This window comes from Dinoponera quadriceps, unplaced genomic scaffold (assembly GCF_001313825.1).
Source record: "Dinoponera quadriceps isolate SergipeBrazil2010 unplaced genomic scaffold, ASM131382v1 scaffold628, whole genome shotgun sequence".
Lineage (NCBI taxonomy): Eukaryota > Metazoa > Arthropoda > Insecta > Hymenoptera > Formicidae > Dinoponera > Dinoponera quadriceps.
Window position 1 is genome coordinate 235,119 of NW_014554836.1, and position 7,638 is coordinate 242,756.

Sequence of the window (7,638 nt, forward strand, 5' to 3'; positions counted from 1 at the left end):
ATATATATATATATATATATATATATATGATATATATATGATATATTGAATATATATATGATATGTTGAATATATATATATATATAGCTACTCATATGATATATTGAATAACACTATTGAAATTTGCAGCGTAGTAAGTATTTCATGTAGAGTTGTTATTAACTACTAATTAACTTCTTATTCCACAATGTAAATTTTATAATCGTGTACATTATATAGGCTGATTTAAGTATTTATCATATTTAAGTATTTATTGTTACGCGATATCGTAAAAATAATTTCATAAAGATAAGTTAAGATATATATGGAATAAAATGTAAACGACCAATGCGATTCTTGTAACTTCATCGAGTTATACGGATGCAGATGGAAAATTTGTTACGGCCCGGAAGACACAATTTCACCTGTATCTTAAGAAAATTATGAACGCAGGCAAGACGGCACAGTGACATTATTCCGAATGTATTGACAATAAACGTAGTTAATTAGCCGGTGATGAGGAAAATTGAATAAAAGTTGAGTGCAATGAAATATATTTTATTCAGGATGACGAGTTGTATGTGCAGGTCGCAGGTGCTGTTATACTCGCCACACTGATAAGAATGTATTAGTTGTTATCGATTGTAGTTACCGCTAGACATGCTATGTATATATAACGAGATGAATACAGTAGGACAGATTCCGCGTTATAAATCTGTTTATATAATAATAATACGTTATAAATTATGCTATTTCGATGCTGACGATAAGTTCAATCGGATTTATGACATATTTGAATGACATGAAATGAATTAACTATTGTAATTTAACACTATGCATAGTTTAGATTAATTAAAGACAATATAAAACACACACCTATCAACAAATACACACACACACATACACACACGCACACACACAATGTACACATACAAATTTGTTTGAATTAATTCGAGCTCTGAATCGTCGTACTGCTTCCATAGCAATAACTGTATAGTTGATGTTAATGGTACTAATCACTCGTATACTTATAATGTTCCCACAAAAAAAAAATTAACTGGAATGCATTTTTTCGGATTGATTCGAGCTCATGATATAATTTATCTTGGACAATATATACACATTTAGAGATCCGTTGTTCCATTACACTCTTATCACAGGATGTCTTCACTATCGATTACTAGTACAAAAGAGCGCGAGCTCGTTCGTCAAGGTGTGCAAAACTGTAGTTGAGGTCCATATTAATGCTGAATTTGTAATACGTCCGTGAGAGTGCGCAGATTAGCAATAATTCTGAATTTCGGTGCTGTTTTAGCTGAACTGCTAACTCTGACAGACGTTTCACTTACGTCTAGAATCTTATGTCTAGAATTATTATTCTTCGGATACCCGACACTCAGTATGTAAGCAGTTCAATGGTAGACAAAAAATACATTAAAAATAAAATATAAAGTATCCTGAACGACAAAGATTTTTCTCTTAATACCCAAATCACGATCGACGATCGTTGTCATCGTCGTCATAATTATACTCATCATCACCATCATCGTCGTCGTTGCCGTTCCTGTTTGTTGGATAGGCTATATTTTTTGATTTCAGTTAATATAAATCGAAAGTCGAAAAATATCATCGACATATTTTTCTATGTCAATAGAGACAACACGGACTAATATAATTAAAAACATAGTTAAAATCTCTGTCAGAGATTTTAACTATTTTTCACATCAAAGTTATTTTAATTTCTTTGCAAATTGAATCTGAAATTTGTAAACAAGTACTACTTTGCTTTAATTAATTTAACATAGGCTACGATTGAAATTAAATTTTAAGTCTACACGTTTTGAAGAGACATTTTATTCGATGTCAAATGGATGAATTTTGTCGATAAACATTCACTGAAGAAAAATGACGTGTAAGTCGGAGCTCTCGATGCCTCAGCCTTTTCGTACGCTGTTTAGCCGGAAAGTACGGTGACTGCTATCGACACCCGGGCCGTAATTAAATTAATTTCTGCGTCTCTTCCTTCGCCGTTATAGGCACCGGCGTGGAATAATGCACTGGCGCGACGCATTTCGACGCGGTGCGACTCGCCGTCGACGAAGATGCTCTCAACCACACTCGTGCACACTTCTCATTTCCAATTTAAAAATAATGAGAATTTACTGCGAATAGGTGAGGCTGTCGCGCACAGATACCCATTGACTACACCAACGTCTCGGCCGCGCGCGAAGTGGAATGAATTGAAAAAAATTCAATTTAGCTGCGTGGTACACCACCCCGTATAGCCACCGACCCGCCGCGAGACGTCCTTTTCTCACCATAAAGGGAACAATAGATCGAAATTTCTTTATCCCGGCTATTTATTTACTCGTATTTTTTTCGAATGAGCCATTTACGAAAAACCGGCGTTGTTAGCGTGCAATAATATCATTAGCGCGTTAAAGTAAATTTATTCGCCTGCCACTGGTGATTATTTGAACAGACCGGGGATTTAAATGTCACGGCATGTTTGAGTTATAGGCATGATGATGAGCGGCGAAAGGTCATTGCCAAGTGTCATTGAGACACGTCTTTTTCACCCGATTTCGTCGAGGATTATCGTTCGATTTTTCTCGTAGATCGTTCTCGCGCGAGTGAATACGCGTCGGTGTTGAGCGACGTTAGGTAGTAGTAAATAGGAAACAAATAAAGATCCGAGCGTGTAGCCGGCAGTCTGTCTCGGGTGCGCGCAATAAAATGTAAATTCGCGGCAATTCGCCCCGATATCGAGATCCAAGTGCCTCTCTCTCTCTCTCCGTTCGTTTCAGTGAGTAAGTAGCGAGTGCTGCGTTTGGGGCCCGCGGGCTCTGCCGTCATTTGCATGAGTAACGGTGGAGAGCGCCCGGAACGGCGCGAAGCCTAGGGTAGCGAGACGCGCGCGAGTAATTTATAGTCAATAATTCTTGGCGAGGCAATTTTCGCATCGAGCGTGAACGTTTCCTCGGAACGACGACGACGACGACGAGGGAGGCGAAACGGTGGGAAATGAGGCGGAATGTTAAATAGCCCGTCGTTGCATCGTCTTTTAGGTAGCCCTGTACACGCGGGATCATTTGTGAAATCATTTCGCCTTTCTCGCTCAAAAATCTTCGCGTATGACACATTTTTCTATTCAGTTTCCGATGACACGAAAGGTTTATCGTTATTCTTGAACGTTCGCTACTTTTTCCTTCGAGATGATTCAAATGTCTTTGTGTTTGCGTGTTTTAATATCTCGGCGGGACACATTGTTGCTCTCTCCTGCTTTTATTTACCGCACGGTGCACTACTTACGTACGGAGAGTTTAGTCACGTTGTTAAGAGAGGCGAAGATTACCTGGGCGACATAAACCGACACCGACAATGTAAGGGTGCACGGCCGATATTAAATATCAAGCCCACCCGCCTTGGAGTATCCCACCGAGAGCTATCAGACTGATAGAATATGTTCGATGTCGCGACGCTCTACAGCCCTCTTTCCAAATTCTGTATCGGACTATACACGATCACTATACACACGCCGCTTTATTTAGAGTGGCTTTTATCGCGCGTGTAAGCTCGACTTATGTCCTGAATACAACCCGTTGCTCTCGCAGTGCCAAGACGTTTCGTGGTGTGTGTTTCGTATCGTAAATATAAAATATTGTGTGTGTGTGCACCAGGACACAAAAGATCCTCGTCAATCGTGGAAGAGTTCCAAGCATGGCCATTGTATTTTACATGTCTTTCGAAGTAGCAATCGAATATCATTTTGCAATGAATGTCTTTTATGTTATAGCGCGAATTTTTCTCTTTCTTATATTAAAGGGAATTTCTCTGGCATTTCTTCTTTCGATCATCTTAAAGAAGCAATTTGAAAATATACGCTTGATGGCAGGCTTGATGATTACAAAATCAAAATAATATTCGATCAACCGCAAGCCAATAGAGACACGCGGTATAAAACAAGGACGAGAGTGAAGATATTAATAAAAGTCAAAGGGTTAATAAGTAATCATTATCAACGAAAAGAAATAAAACGCTCTTATCTTTAGCGCTGTGATATAATAAACTGAGGATTTTTCAGTTGAACAGGTTTAGGGAATCATTCCGTCGGACCATTGTTCGGCCGTGCCCCTCGAAACAAAGCATGAACCAAACGGATTAAGCCTATTATTTTGCTGTTCATTATAACAATTACCTGTTGATGGTGGGACGACGAGGTGAAGTATGCAGGGGGAGGGAGGAGACCCCGGTGAGAGAGTAATGATTGAAAATAACAGGAATCAGATAAACGTGCAATCATGCAACGCCGGGGTACTCTGCGGGTTGTCGGAAATGATCACAGATTTCAGGGCAGTGTGATCCGAAGACAAGCATTATGGTAATGATCCCCATTACATATGAGATCAGATTATAGATCATAGAATTATAAGCCTGTTATGATAAATCAGTTGTCTCGTCGTCGTGGTCATTTTTCATTACGCGATTCAATGACCGTGCTTCTACCACTTGTTTAACTGAATGTAAAAATTTCATTAAATACTTGTAAAAAATGTCGATACTTATCCTTGTTACGTTGCAGACAATAGCGTGGTATTTTCATCGGCGACAGCCTGAGATTGTGTATGGAAAATCCAATAATGCGCAAGGTACACGGCGAACAAAGAAATCAAAGGACAGTTAGCTTCCTGAGGCGATTCTGTATGTTATCGGCTTTACTCTTCGTTTGCCGCTCTTGTCGCGGGCCAATTTTCACTCGAACCGAGTGAAGCTTCCTGAAGCTTCTACGGTCGTTATGGGTATTTGTACAACACAATTTATCTCACCCCGGGGCTACGAGTCACAATGGCGGTCGTACGACGGCTCCATCAAATCGGCTCGAAGGAAACATCCGCCGTAATAATCGATTACCGACGAGTGAAAGGATGAGAAACTATTCGAAAGCACACGCATCGGCACGATTCAGAATATTTTCGAAACATCCGGTGTGTGTGATTATTGATTTTACATATCAACGGAAAACAATGATTCATGCCTCCAAATTTCTTACTCCACGATTGAGAATTCGATCTGACCTCCCGAGGGTACGCAATCCAACTATACCGTCACAGTTGGCTGTTCACTTTCGTGTTTACACATTTCCCGGAGGCCATAAATAAGCCTGTGCCACACGGTTGCCGGACACGAGCGAGGTCGCTCGCGCACGGAAAACTTGACTAATTGCGAGAAACCTCTCTGTTTCTTTCCGTCGAGATATCCTTCGTAGATGTGTTATACTCCTACTTTGAACGGCCTCGCAATATACGACTGGAGCATATCACGCGCGCGGTTTTCTCATCATTGCTGATGAGAATGATCTCTTCTATTCTACGGTAACGCCTAAATACGTAGGTAGCTATATGAGTGACACTGACCAAGTTTGGCATGATTTGACCAAACTTTTAGGGAGTAATCCCGCTATTTGTGGGGAAGTCCGGAGAGTGCGAAACGACGAAATCTCCGGTCACATAATCTAATTTCGTAAGGGTAATTGCTTCCTAATCGCGCGAGACCAATCAACCTAACCGTGTTACGGAGTCTGATTCGTTTAAGCTGCGACGTTGTCCATTGACCTTCTCTCGATGTTTACCGGATTTCTTCGTTTCTTCCCCGCACGAGATACCTATTCCACAATACGATCGAATGTTGCTTCCTCAATGATCTCCTCGCATTTATCGCAGTCTGATTGTGAATTTTTCAGCCCCGATTTCCCGAAATGATGTGCTCGTCCAAGGTAGAATCGTGCTAAATCAAACAATTTAAGCCGCATTGTACGAAAACAGACAAGGAAACACGTAGAAATGTATACGAAATATGAGAGGCATGATGAAACCGGTTTGTCGACCAACGGACGAAAACCATTGAATTCACTGGCGCCAACTAATCCGCTTGAAGTACCCTTCAGTGAGTACCGCTGCTTTCTTTTACCGCCGTCGATGCCTTCCACGATGCAAAGCATTGCCGGAAGAGGATTCTTGACTAGGTACTTGATGCACGACTTCCCTGTGACGGCGAAGAACAGCACGTTACACATCGTATTAACTGCGACGCGTTCGACGCATAAACATTGTGCACATACGATGTTACGAGAGTTGGTACATGAAAAGAAACACTCGATGGACTCTGTACAATCAACTTTGGCAAGCAAGTTGAAATTTTTACCTTTTCTAAATTTTCTTTTTTTTTATTTTAATATGCAGCAAAGAGATGAGTATAAAAAGACTCTCTTTGAGAAGTTCTTGAGAAAAATCTAGCAACGCCCATGAACGGAAATACAATCGCAACTCAAAGCAAAGGCCATCGACGGCAGCTATTTTCTTTCCTATATTTGGTTTCGTAGTACGCGGTTCGATAGGAACTAACTCAGCTGAGGTTGGCCACTCATGAATACATTATCCTTTCTAACAAGGTGAATAGGTCAAGTAGATGGAGTCGCTACGTCTGTCCATAAATCACTCAAAGGGCAGGCAAGATCGCGTCGTTCAATGCTGCTCGAGTTCTCACGCATCTGCTTCCGCTTTTTGTTCTAACATCGTCTCAACGCCTTCTCCGCGGAAAGAGCGCCTTATTCTTTTATTCAGTTGTAAAATGATCGTCGATTCCACGCTATTCATTATATCTGTGCTCGCGCGAGTTGCATTACTGTCCGTATAGTGGAAAAGCAATAATTTGACATAACGTTTGAATCGGAAACGCCACTTATATCTTACATTTTTCACAATGTTTCCTCGAAGACATCATCTTCGCGTTTTACGAAGAATTCTACGATGATCTGTGGGATGACTTTTAGATCTCAATATATGGTGGTTAATAAATACGAAAATACTTCTTTTATAAGAAACGTTTTGCTATATTTTGAATCTGAAAAGAACGAAGCTGCTTCGGATAACATAGAATAACAATTATAAGATAACGAGAATTGACGTAGAAAATGACACGCGTGTCAAGAAAATACAAAATATTAACTCAACGACACGTATAACACATGTATCAAGCATCCTGTCTGCGGAGTAAATCCGGAAATTGACGATTTAAGATTACGGGAGATTTGTTTATTTCTGTTCCTTTCTCATTGTATACCTTACAATGACATTCGATGCGCTTCAATTTTCAGTTTTATCCGTTGGCATATTGTGAAAATATATAAATGCTTGCTTTATGTATATATATATATATGTCGTCGCTTTAACCATACATAAAAATCCGAAATACAGAGAGGGTCAACATAAGAAATTACAATCGTGAGCAAATTCGTCGATATTCTCAATGTCTTTCAACCATAACTATAACGTTTGCGCTATAATAAAGCTATTTACAACTTACAATATCTTTTAATAATCGTCATTCGTTTCGTTCTTCAGTACATATTATCGTGTATACACGTAAAGTTCGATGCGATGTGTAATATCGATAGTTACTAAAACTTTGGTTACGCAAAAATAGACGCAGATGTATATGTATATATATATATATATATATATATATGTATATATGTAGTATGTATTTATGCATGCATGTATACATGCATGTCAGTATATACACACGTATGTATATATGTATATCAGAACTATTCATCACCTCACTAGAGATTTGTTAATCTTACATGTCTATAAACAAATG